The sequence below is a fragment of the Pseudochaenichthys georgianus genome, unplaced genomic scaffold, assembly GCF_902827115.2.
Source record: "Pseudochaenichthys georgianus unplaced genomic scaffold, fPseGeo1.2 scaffold_522_arrow_ctg1, whole genome shotgun sequence".
Taxonomy (NCBI): Eukaryota; Metazoa; Chordata; class Actinopteri; order Perciformes; family Channichthyidae; genus Pseudochaenichthys; species Pseudochaenichthys georgianus.
The window spans coordinates 138,079-150,154 of record NW_027263083.1 but is presented as its reverse complement, the minus strand read 5'-3'; the positions used below and the strand labels follow the sequence as shown (position 1 = coordinate 150,154).

The following is a 12,076-nucleotide window of genomic DNA, read 5'->3' as shown; positions in this document are numbered from 1 at the left end:
CCCGGTGTAATTCAAATCTACCGCCGCGCGCCCCGCAGACACACAGCTGCTGCCCTGCCGCAGCACCGGAAATGGAACTGCTGGGAGAAAAACTGACTATCAGAGATGTAACGTTATCTTTGATAATATTTCGTCTCCTCATTTTTCGTCAACGAAAGTAAAGAGAGATTTTGTCATAGTTTTTATTTAGTAAACTACATTTTCGTCTCGTCACTTTTCGTCAACGATATTGCATTATGATTTCGTTACAGTTATTGTTACTGCCGTCGGTGCCGTCTCGTCATCGTCTCGTTTTCGTCATGGAAAAAAAGGTCGTTGACGAACATATTTCGTCATAGTTTTAGTCAACGAAATTAACACTACTTTAAACACATTCATTATTTACTCTGTCAGACGGATAACATAACTTCTTTGTTAAAAACCAGCATCCAATGAGACTTCTGCAAACTCTGTTTACTTCCTGTTTGCTGATCCATCAGAGTTATAGAACGTGTGACTGTGTGTGTGTGTGTGTGTGTGTGTGTGTGTGTGTGTGTGTGTGTGTGTGTGTGTGTGTGTGTGTGTGTGTGTGTGTGTGTGTGTAGTGTTACTGGTGTATCTCTCAGACTGGAGAAGATGAGTGGTTTCAAAGATGAGGAAGAGGACAGATCTTCATTCTCCAGCTGGCTGTCTCTGATGAGTGACCGGTCTAAGGACTGGTTTGAGAAGTTCAGAAATGAACCCTCAGACACAAAGTAAGAGTTTCTGCTGTAACCTGACCTGATATATGAAGGATATATAATATGTATTATTAAGATGATTATTAATAATAGTGATAACCTGGTGAGCTGGTTGTGTTTAGCATTAGCAGATATAACAGCGTGTTGTGAGATCACATGTAGAGTCAATGCAGAGACCCAGATCTGTGCCTGGCTACACGGAGGAAGAGAAGATGTGAAGTTCATGTCAACTGCGTATTCGTGCAGCGTGACACATTTCATCTCGAGTGTAACGTGACGCTCTGCCCATTGGTGAGAATCAGCTCCACTAATGCAAAGTGCTATAAAGGATGTGTTCATCTCCACAGAGGGAAGAGGAGACGCGCTGCCAGTCAGACCAGAACTGCACGAGGTAAGAGGAACTCATGCATTACATTACATTTAGCTGACACTTTTAAAGCGACTTACAATAAGTGCGTTCGACCAGGAAGACACAACCTTGACGAAAACAGAATCATAAAGCACATCAGGTTTCATGCAGCGTTTTATTCCTCTTCCTGGTTCATTTGTTTTTGATTTGGTATACTGTTGCAGAGCGTAGACATTACAACAAGTAACCCAACTCATACGACCAAATAGGTCGTTTGTTCAACAGCTTATTACGACCTATAGTCACGTTTTAGAGTTTAGCACCTCTAGTGGTCGTGTAAGAAACAACAATTTGCGGCATATGGGCGGATGATTACAAACGCTCCAGAGGGTCGTTATTCACAAATAACCCTCTCTGGAAAATCCTAAACTGTAGAATAGTTTGGCCATTAAAATGCTTTTTGATGACATTTCTAGTGAGAAGTGTATATTGTACTTTTTTAATCGACGTCCAGTGGATGTGGAGGATCTATAGTTTGATAGATATTACGAAGATGATTTGAAGTCTCACCAGGAGAACGTGTGTATACTATGTCTTTCCCCTATTCATTTCAATTGATGGCAGCGTCCATGTAAAGTTGGCGTCAACCCTCACGGGGTGACAACAGTATTTCCGGTCTCAAAGTTTTCATAATACAACCGTATTCCCCTTACTGTCAAATTATTTTACGTTAGTATATGCAGTACTCATCCACTAAAACACATCAGTTTATCCTTAACATTAATTTGTTTAAATTGTGTACACTGCTTTTGTGTTTTTCCCATAGTTTGTTCCCTTTTCGTTTCTGAGAGACATATTTCTTTTTTCAGAAATCTTCATAAAACATCGAACTACCCATAATCCTCAGCTATCGTTGAAGCTCGGTGATTGGATATTTTAGCCGCAATGCACGTTGGGATATGGTGTTTATGAAATCCGAAAACATTATAAAAAAAGAAAATAATACTTTATTCCGAGTGTGCTTGCTTTTCTCTTTGAAAGTCATCACATAACGGCGTTGTAATACACGGTTCGGCTGCATTAAATATTACATATCTGCCGTAGTTCTCTATTTATAGAGCCCTGATGAGAAGACTTTCAGACAAACTGGAAGAACTGCCGCCGAAACTGAATATGTGACATATCAGCAATTTAACAACATCTTCAATTTCTCTTCACACAATACGTCTCCTTGCAGTATCAACACTAATTCGACTGACTTTTATATTTGATCCAATTGGTAGATAGGCTGTATTTACACCATAACGGTGCACAGCTGATAGAAAAGGAAAACATGAATAAAACTACACATCTTCAGATGTTATACATACATAAGTGTCCAACACTAATAATACAAAGTTATTATGGCATTGTATGCTGTGTGTTATTTGTATTATATTGTATTGTTTTAACACTGTAAACTTGCCTTGTGGTTAAAGCATGTTATTGAAATTTTTTGTAGAATATGTTATATTTGATGAGAAAATTCAAATATTAAGAGTAGCCTACATATAAAATAGGGGGAAAGTAGAACGTCAATGATATACATATAGAATAGAAAATATCAAGAAGATACTGTAGTGATCTCTACAATAAAACAGCTAGTGGAGGACGTCCAAAGATATTAACAGGAGGATGTGCAAAACAGACAAACTAATAAGGCTTTATTTAAATATTAAAGAATGCTTTAAGTTAAGATCTTCTTTTGAATAAGAAAAAAGCTTTGGGGGTATCTATCTACAGATAGATATTAAGCCTGACAAAATACTTAATTTCTAATATATTGCATAGTTTATTTTGGCCCTTGACAATCACCTTCCCTGAATTTGGCTCAGGTGTAACTACAGTCTGATTTAAGGGTTGTTTATATTTCACATCATTAATCAGAATCTGCAAAGTAACTCAAATAAATGCAGTGGAGTAAAAATACCAGGTTGACCTCTGAATTGTAGTGGAGTAGAACAAAGTAGTACATGCTGCTGTCACAAAAACATTTCCCAACTTGGGATCAATAAAGTATATCTTATCTTAAGATGATCGATGGCTACTGCCCTATTTGCAAAATGTGCCTCTGAACCTTGACAAGTGCTTGTTTCAGGCGTATCAATGAACAACAGGAGGGGTCACAGACCAACACACTCTCACTCCCTAAGCGTCCAGGAGCGACGCTTGGTCAGGGTCCCGAGGCGTGCAGTTGTGACGCTCCGAGGCTCCTTCAGCTTCATAAAGGGACGCAAATAGCTTTCAACTGATTGCAATGTATTCCCATCTGCGGCGGGATTTAACGCTCATGGAAGCACAGCATTCGTTTGTGTCGGCTGCCCTTAAAGGCAATGTGAGCGTCCATTCCCATTGGATAACGGAGAATTGTACACCCGGAAGTAAGTATTCGCCTTACTGTCGATTGATTTCACAGTGATATCTGCACTACTCATCGACTAAAAAACACCAGATTATGCTTGTTGATTACACAACATTGATTGGTTTAAATTGTGTGCAATGCTTTTGTATTTTTCCCCTTCGATTCGGAGAAACAAATATTTTTCCGGAGTAAAGGATGGCCGAACACACAACACTAACCAGAATCCCCAGCTATCGTTTAGGACTACACCATGTGCTCTGTTTGACAAACCCCGTGATTAGTTATCAAACTCTGTGATTGGTTGACCTCCAACTGCATTCCATATGAAAAAAAAACGTTTCGTAAAGATAAAATCATACTTTATTCAGCAGTGCTTGCTTTACACTTTGAAAGTCATCACATGAATGCATTGCAATAAATGGTTCGGCTGCATTAAATATTACACATCTGTCTAGTTCTTTATTTTTATTTATCTACAGAGATCGGGCATCAGATTAGACCGGAAACTATTCTTTTACCGTTCAGTTTGAATTTCACAATAAAGTTAGTAGTAATAGTAATTTGTTTGATATTATTGTTTTTTATTAACTACTCATGTTAAGACCATCTTTTCTGTGTTGCTGTGGGTTTTTTCCATCGCTTTTGTGTTACAAATATCAAAACAATAACTAAATATATCCGTCGTAAACTAAACCAGAAACAGCAGTATATTTTATTTTGTTAACACTGTAAACTTGACAGCTTTTTAACCCAAACCACCTACTGGCTAAAGCACGTTATTACACGTTTAGAGTAATGCAATGCAGGTAGATTGTGTTGCTTTTTAATGACTGTTTAAACTGCCTTTTCTTAATGTCTTTCATTTTTGTAAAGCCTTTTGAATGTGTTATATTTTATGAAAACATTTAAATATTAAGAGTATATACAAATAGGAGGAAAGTAGAAGGTCAATGATATAAATATAGAATAGAAAATATCAAGAAGATACTCAAATGGTATCTAGAATAATAATAATAATTAAAGCTGCAAGCAGCGTTGAGCGGGTCTTCGACGCTCCACAGGCTGTTGTCCGCACGTCGACGTGTGTGTCTCGAGGACTCGGCCGTTGGCAAACGTGGGAAGTTTCAGGCCGATCGGACAATGTCTTTGAGTTACAGCAGTAACACAAACATTGTGTTTGATGGCGGGTGATCTGTCGCCATGGCAACGGCATTTGATGACACCACATAATATGCTTAGATGTGTTGAGGGCTGCATCGTTATCAAACCTGTGAAGTTTTGTGCCGTTTGGAGCCTGTTAACTGGAGTTATGAGAACATCGTGTTTCACGGCGACCATTTTGTTTCCATAGAAACGACATTTGACGATATCTCAAAACGTACACATATATGTGTCGAGGGCTTGACGGTTAGCACATATGTGAAATTTGAACACTTTTTTTACCATTTACACAGGAGTTATGGCAACAGCTTTTGAGGAAAACTCACTATTGTCATATTGAAGTGTTGAGGGCCGGACCATTAACTGTCATCTGAAGTCTGGTGCAGTTTGGACCATTTTCCATGACTTAAGACAACATTGTGTTTTATGGCAAGGGACGTGTTGCCCTGGAAACGGCATATGATTACATCCCATAATTGGCGTAGAGCTGTTGAGGGCCGGACCATTAGCCATCATATGAAGTCTGGCGCCGTTTGGACGATTTTCCATTGAATTACAACAACACCATGTTTCATGGCGAGGGATCTGTCGCTATGGCAACGGCATATGATGACATCCCATAATTGACATAGTGCTGTTGAGGGCCGGCCCATTAATGAAAGTCTGAAGTCTGGTGCTGTTTGGACCAGTTTTCCATTGAATTACAACACATCGTATTTTTTGGCGAAGGATGCGTTTCCATGGAAACGGCATATGGTGAGATCTCAGATCTACATTTTTAAAATAATACTTTATTCCGAGTGTGCTTGCTTTTCTCTTTGAAAGTCATCACATAACGGCATTGTAATAACGGCATTAAATATTACATATCTGCCGTAGTTCTCTATTTATAGAGCCCTGCAGAGAAGACTTCTAGGCAAACATGAGAAACTGCCGCCAACACTGAAACATGACGTGGATCATAAATATATCAGCAATTAAACAACATCTTACATTTCTTTTCATACAATACGTCTCCTTGCAGTATCAACACTAATTCGTGCCGACTTTTATATTGATCCAATTGGCTGTATTTACACCATAACGGTGCACAGCTGATATAAAGGGACACCTAGTGGTTAAAGCATGTTATTGAATTTCATTATTTTTATTATTAGATATTAATAGGATCCCTATAAAGTATATTCATTACCCGTTATTCTCTACTAATAGTTAATTAAGACTGTATATAATGACTATTTTGCACATCCCTTTCAAGATTTCAAGAATTTCTAAGGTTTTTATTGTAATGCTGTCAAAATTATCGGCGTTAACGGCGGCAATTAATTTTTTGAATTAATTGTGTTAAAAATATTTAAGCGCATTTAAACGCATGTTGCAGAATGGCCCGCTCCATACATCCCACCAGTGGCAGCGCCAGGGTATGGCTGGGGGTAGGCTACACCCATACCAAGAAATGGCTTAGCCCCACATGAGAAATTATGTTAAAAGTAAGCAAAATAAGTCTGCCAACTCGCGCGGAGTAAATTGCACAGACAGCAGTTAGTAAGAAAAATACTAATTTTTTTTCAGTTAGCTGAGTTTCTCCCGTACATGGATATAAAACATTCATAGTTTATTGAATATTAAGATGCACTCAGACGCTGTTTCCTGCTGATGATGCGTTTTTTCCCCCGGTTATCGGGGGTGTTGGTGTAGAAGAGGTTTTAATACTGGCAACGTCTAATTATGGGAAATACGAAAACGTATTTTAAAACTACAATTCCCAGTAGAGACGTGCCATATAACTTGTTGTGAAACACAATTAGCCAGCATGTGTAGTTCTGGGGGGGTGGGGTGAGGGTGGACCCGTTCCAATTCCAGTTTTGGATAGTCTGGGTCATGTTAAGACCATCTTTTTCTGTGTTGCTGTGGGTTTTTTCCATCGCTTTGTGTTACAAATATCAAAACAATAACTAAATATATCCGTCGTAACTAAAACCCAGAAACAGCAGTATATTTTTATTTTGTTAACACTGTAAACTTGACAGCTTTTTAACCCAAACCACCTACTGGCTAAAGCACGTTATTACACATTTAGAGTAATGCAATGCAGGTAGATTGTGTTGCTTTTTAATGACTGTTTAAACTGCCTTTTTCTTAATGTCTTTCATTTTTGTAAAGCCTTTTGAATGTGTTATATTTTATGAAAACATTTAAATATTAAGAGTATATACAAAATAGGAGGAAAGTAGAAGGTCAATGATATAAATATAGAATTGAAAATATCAAGAAGATACTCAAATGGTATCTAGAATAATAATAATAATAATTAAAGCTGCAAGCAGCGTTGAGCGGGTCTTCGACGCTCCACAGGCTGTTGTCCGCACGTCGACGTGTGTGTCTAGGTGTCTCGAGGACTCGGCCGTTGGCAAACGTGGGAAGTTTCAGGCCGATCGGACAATGTCTTTGAGTTACAGCAGTAACACAAACATTGTGTTTGATGGGCGGGTGATCTGTCGCCATGGCAACGGCATTTGATGACACCCCATAATATGCTTAGATGTGTTGAGGGCTACATCGTTATCAAACCTGTGAAGTTTTGTTGCCGTTTGGAGCCTGTTAACTGGAGTTATGAGAAAATCGTGTTTCACGGCGACCATTTTGTTTCCATAGCAACGATATTTGACGAAATCTCAAAACTTACACATATATGTGTCGAGGGCTTGACGGTTAGCACATATGTGAAATTTTGAACACTTTTTTTACCATTTACACAGGAGTTATGGCAACAGCTTTTGAGGAAAACTCACTATTGTCATATTGAAGTGTTGAGGGCCGGACCATTAACTGTCATCTGAAGTCTGGTGCAGTTTGGACCATTTTCCATTGACTTAAGACAACATTGTGTTTTATGGCGAGGGACGTGTTTGCCCTGGAAACGGCATATGATGACATCCCATAATTGACGTAGAGCTGTTGAGGGCCGGACCATTAGCCATCATATGAGTCTGGCGCCGTTTGGACGATTTTCCATTGAATTACAACAACACCATGTTTCATGGCGAGGGATCTGTCGCCATGGCAACGGCATAATGATGACATCCCATAATTGACATAGAGCTGTTGAGGGCCGGCCCCATTAATGAAAGTCTGAAGTCTGGTGCTGTTTGGACCATTTTCCCATTGAATTACAACAACATCGTATTTTTTGGCGAAGGATGCGTTTCCATGGAAACGGCATATGGTGAGATCTCAGATCTACATTTTTAAAAATAATACTTTATTCCGAGTGTGCTTGCTTTTCTCTTTGAAAGTCATCACATAACGGCATTGTAATAACGGCATTAATATTACATATCTGCCGTAGTTCTCTATTTATAGAGCCCTGCAGAGAAGACTTCTAGGCAAACATGAGGAACTGCCGCCAACACTGAAAACGTGACGTGGATCATAAATATATCAGCAATTAAACAACATCTTACATTTCTTTTCATACAATACGTCTCCTTGCAGTATCAACACTAATTCGGCTGACTTTTATATTTGATCCAATTGGCTGTATTTACACCATAAAGGTGCACAGCTGATATAAAGGGACACCTAGTGGTTTAAAGCATGTTATTGCATTTTCATTATTTTTATTATTAGATATTAATAGGATCCCTATAAAGTATATTCATTACTCATTATTCTCTACTAATAGTTAATTAAAGACTGTATATAATGACTATTTTGCACATCCCTTTCAAGATTTCAAGAATTCTAGGTTTATTGTAATGCTTTCAAAATTATCGCGTTAACGGCGGCAATTAATTTTTTGAATTAATTGCGTTAAAATATTTAACGCATTTAACGCATGTGCAGAATGGCCCGCTCCATACATCCCACCAGTGGCAGCGCCAGGGTATGGCTGGGGTAGGCTACACCCATACCAAGAAATGGCTTAGCCCCACCATGAGAAATTATGTTAAAGTAAGCAAAATAAAGTCTGCCAACTCGCGGGAGTAAATTGCACAGACAGCAGTTAGTAAGAAAAATAATTATTTTTTTTCAGTTAGCTGAGTTTCTTCCCGTTACATGGATATAAAAGCATTCATAGTTTATTGAATATTAAGATGCACTCAGAACGCTGGTTTTCTGCTGATGATGCGTTTTTTTTCCCCGGTTATCGGGGGTGTGGTGTTAAGAGGTCTAATACTGGCAACGTCTAATTATGGGCAAATAACGAAAACGTATTTTAAAACTACAATTCCCAGTAGAGACGTGCCAATATAACTTGTTGTGAAACACAATTAGCCAGCATGTGTAGTTCTGGGCGGGTGGGGGTGGAAGGTGGACCCGTTCCAATTCCAGTTTTGGATAGTCTGGCCGTGGTTTCGTTCCATTTGAAAGAGCTGTTTGACGCTCAGCGTAAACCTTGGCGCACTGCCACTCCAACATACAATCACTGAGCTTGAGGACTAATCATGGGGTTTGTCAAGCAAAGCGGATGTTGTAGTCCCAAACGATAGCCGAGGATTATGGGTAGTGTAGTGTCTTTGGCCATCCTAAACTCAGAAAAAAATGTGTTTCTCCGAATCAAAGGTTAAAAACACAAAAGCATTTTACACAATTTAAACTAATCAATATTGTGTCAATTAACAAAGATAAACTGATGTTTTTAGTGGATGAGTAATGCAACTATCACTGTGTAATCATTTGACAGTGAGGGGAATACTTTCGGTTTTTATTATGAAAACTTCGATACCGGAAATACTGTTTTCCCCCTGTGAAGGTTGACGCCAACTTTACATGGATGCTGTGGGGAAATACGTAGTATATACACGTTCTCCTGGCGAGACCTCAAATCATCTTCGTAATATCTATCAAACTATAGATCTCACACATCCACTGAACGTGGATTCTAAAAGTACAATAACAAAAAAAGGTCACTATCGAATCTCAGGATGAGATGACAAAAATGAGAACAAAAGGAAATCGCTCACGTAGTGAGGAACAAAACTTTTCTAGAGCATAAAGAGAGTATAGACCTGACTATGGCAAGACAAACTGACACTGAACACTGGGAGACAGGGGAATTTAAACATACGACAACAAGACACAGGTGAAAACAATCAGGGGCGGGGCTGGTGATGATGAGTACAGCAGACACACAAGGGAAACAGGTGAACACAATCAAGACAATTAGACACACCAGGGAAACTAACGACGGGGAGGAACACACAGGGAGGAGGACCAGACAACACACAAGGAGGAAAACATGACAGGGAGAACAGAACAGCAAAACACCCATAACAAGACATACAAAACTAAAAACGTGACATAACATAAGAGTCGTGACAATTTTCCTTATTTGTTTCCTTCTCTTCCAGCAGAACGTGGTCTGCAGGAGGTTTTAGATGAACATCGGCTCAGTCTGAGGAGGAGATGTGAATGTGTGACTGAAGGAACTGATGAAGTGAAACCCTCCTCAACAGCATCTTCACTGAGCTCTACATCACACAGGCCAGAGTGAAGAGGTGAATACCCAACGAGGTGAGGCAGCTGGAGACGGCTTCCAAGAAGAAGACCCTCCATGACACTCCAATCAGTGCCAGGACATCTTTAAAGCCTCACCTGACCAGCAGACTCCCATCAGAGCGGTCCTGACCAACGGAGTCGCTGGAGTTGGAAAAACCTTCTCGTGCAGAAGTTCACTCTGGACTGGGCCGAGGGTTTGGGAAACCAAGATGTCAGTCTGGTGATCCCGCTCTCCTTCAGGGAGCTGAACCTGATCAAAGGAGAGCAGTACAGTCTTCTCAGGCTGCTCCATGTCTTCCATCCAACCTTACAGAAGGTCACAGCAGAGCAGCTGGCTGTCTGCAAAGTGCTGCTCATCTTTGACGGCCTGGATGAAAGCAGACTTTCTCTGGACTTCAGAAACAATGAGGTTGTGTCTGATGTCTCACAGCAGTCCTCAGTCAACGTGCTGCTGACAAACCTCATCAGGGGGAAGCTGCTTCCCTCGGCTCTCGTCTGGATAACTTCCAGACCTGCAGCGGCCAATCAGATCCCTCCTGAGTGTGTGGACAGGGTGACAGAAGTACGAGGCTTCACTGACGCCCAGAAGGAGGAGTACTTCAGGAGGAGATTAGTGATGAAGACCTGTCCAGCAGAATCATCTCTCACATCAAGAGCTCCAGGAGCCTCCACATCATGTGTGATCCCAGTCTTCTGCTGGATCACTGCTGCAGTTCTGGACCACATGTTGACTACAGACCAGAGAGGAGAGCTGCCCCAGACCCTCACTGACATGTACTCACACTTCCTGCTGGTCCAGACCAAGAGGAAGAAGCAGAAGTATGAAGAGGGACATGAGACGAGTCCACAGCAGCTGACGGAGGCTGACAGGGATTCTTCTGAAGCTGGGGAGGCTGGCGTTTGAACATCTGGAGAAAGGAGACATCATGTTCTACCAAGAAGACCTGCAGCGCTGTGGTCTTGATGCCACCGAGGCCTTGGTGCACTCAGGAGTTTGTACAGAGATCTTCAAAGAGAGAGTGTGATCTTCCAGAAAACAGTCTACTGCTTTGTTCACTGAGCGTTCAGGAGTTCTGGCTGCAGTCTACATGTTGCACTGTTACACAACAGAGACACAGCAGTACTGAAGGACTTCCTGCAGGATACTGGCCCTATGAGAACAGTAACAACAGAGATCAGGAGTACCCATCCCTGGATGTCTCCTGAAGGGAGCCATGGAGAAATCCCTCAGAAGTAAAATGGCCACCTGGACCTGTTTGTCCGCTTCCTCCACGGCCTCTCTCTGAGTCCAACCAGAGACTGTTAGGAGGCCTGCTGGGTCGCACAGACAACAGACCAGAAATCAACCAGAGACTGATGAGTCACAAAGACATCCAGAGAGCCATCAGCAACCTGAAGGAGATGAGAAGTTCTAAAATCTCTCCCGACAGGAGCATCAACATCTTCCACTGCCTGACAGGGATGAAGGACCACTCGGTACACCAGGAGATCACAGAGTTCCTGAAGTCAGAGAACCGATCTGAGGAGAATCTATCTGAGATCCACTGCTCTGCTCTGGCCTACATGCTGCAGATGTCAGAGGAGGTTACTTGAGTAAAGTAGAAGTACTCAGATCTTGTGCTTGAGTTAAAGTAGAAGTACTCAGATCTTGTGCTTGAGTTAAAGTAGAAGTACTCAGATCTTGTGCTTGAGTTAAAGTAGAAGTACTCAGATCTTGTACTTGAGTTAAAGTAGAAGTACTCAGATCTTGTACTTGAGTAAAAGTAGAAGTACTCAGATATTGTACTTGAGTAAAAGTAGATACTGTCCCTGTATGTGAGCTGGTTCAGCTGGTAAGGCTGCAACAAAGAGGAGGAGCTGCAGACAGGAAGGGGCTAAAGTCCAATTAAGAAGTCAGACTGCAAGATGCCAGTTTACAGCTGGACGGAGCCGGAGGAGAACAGG

General features: G+C 40.9%; 1 pseudogene; it reads left to right on the top strand.

Moving 5' to 3' along the window:
* Nucleotides 1–584: 584 nt before the first annotated feature.
* LOC139433500 (protein NLRC3-like) lies at nucleotides 585–11,725 on the top strand (annotated as a pseudogene).
* Nucleotides 11,726–12,076: the final 351 nt, after the last annotated feature.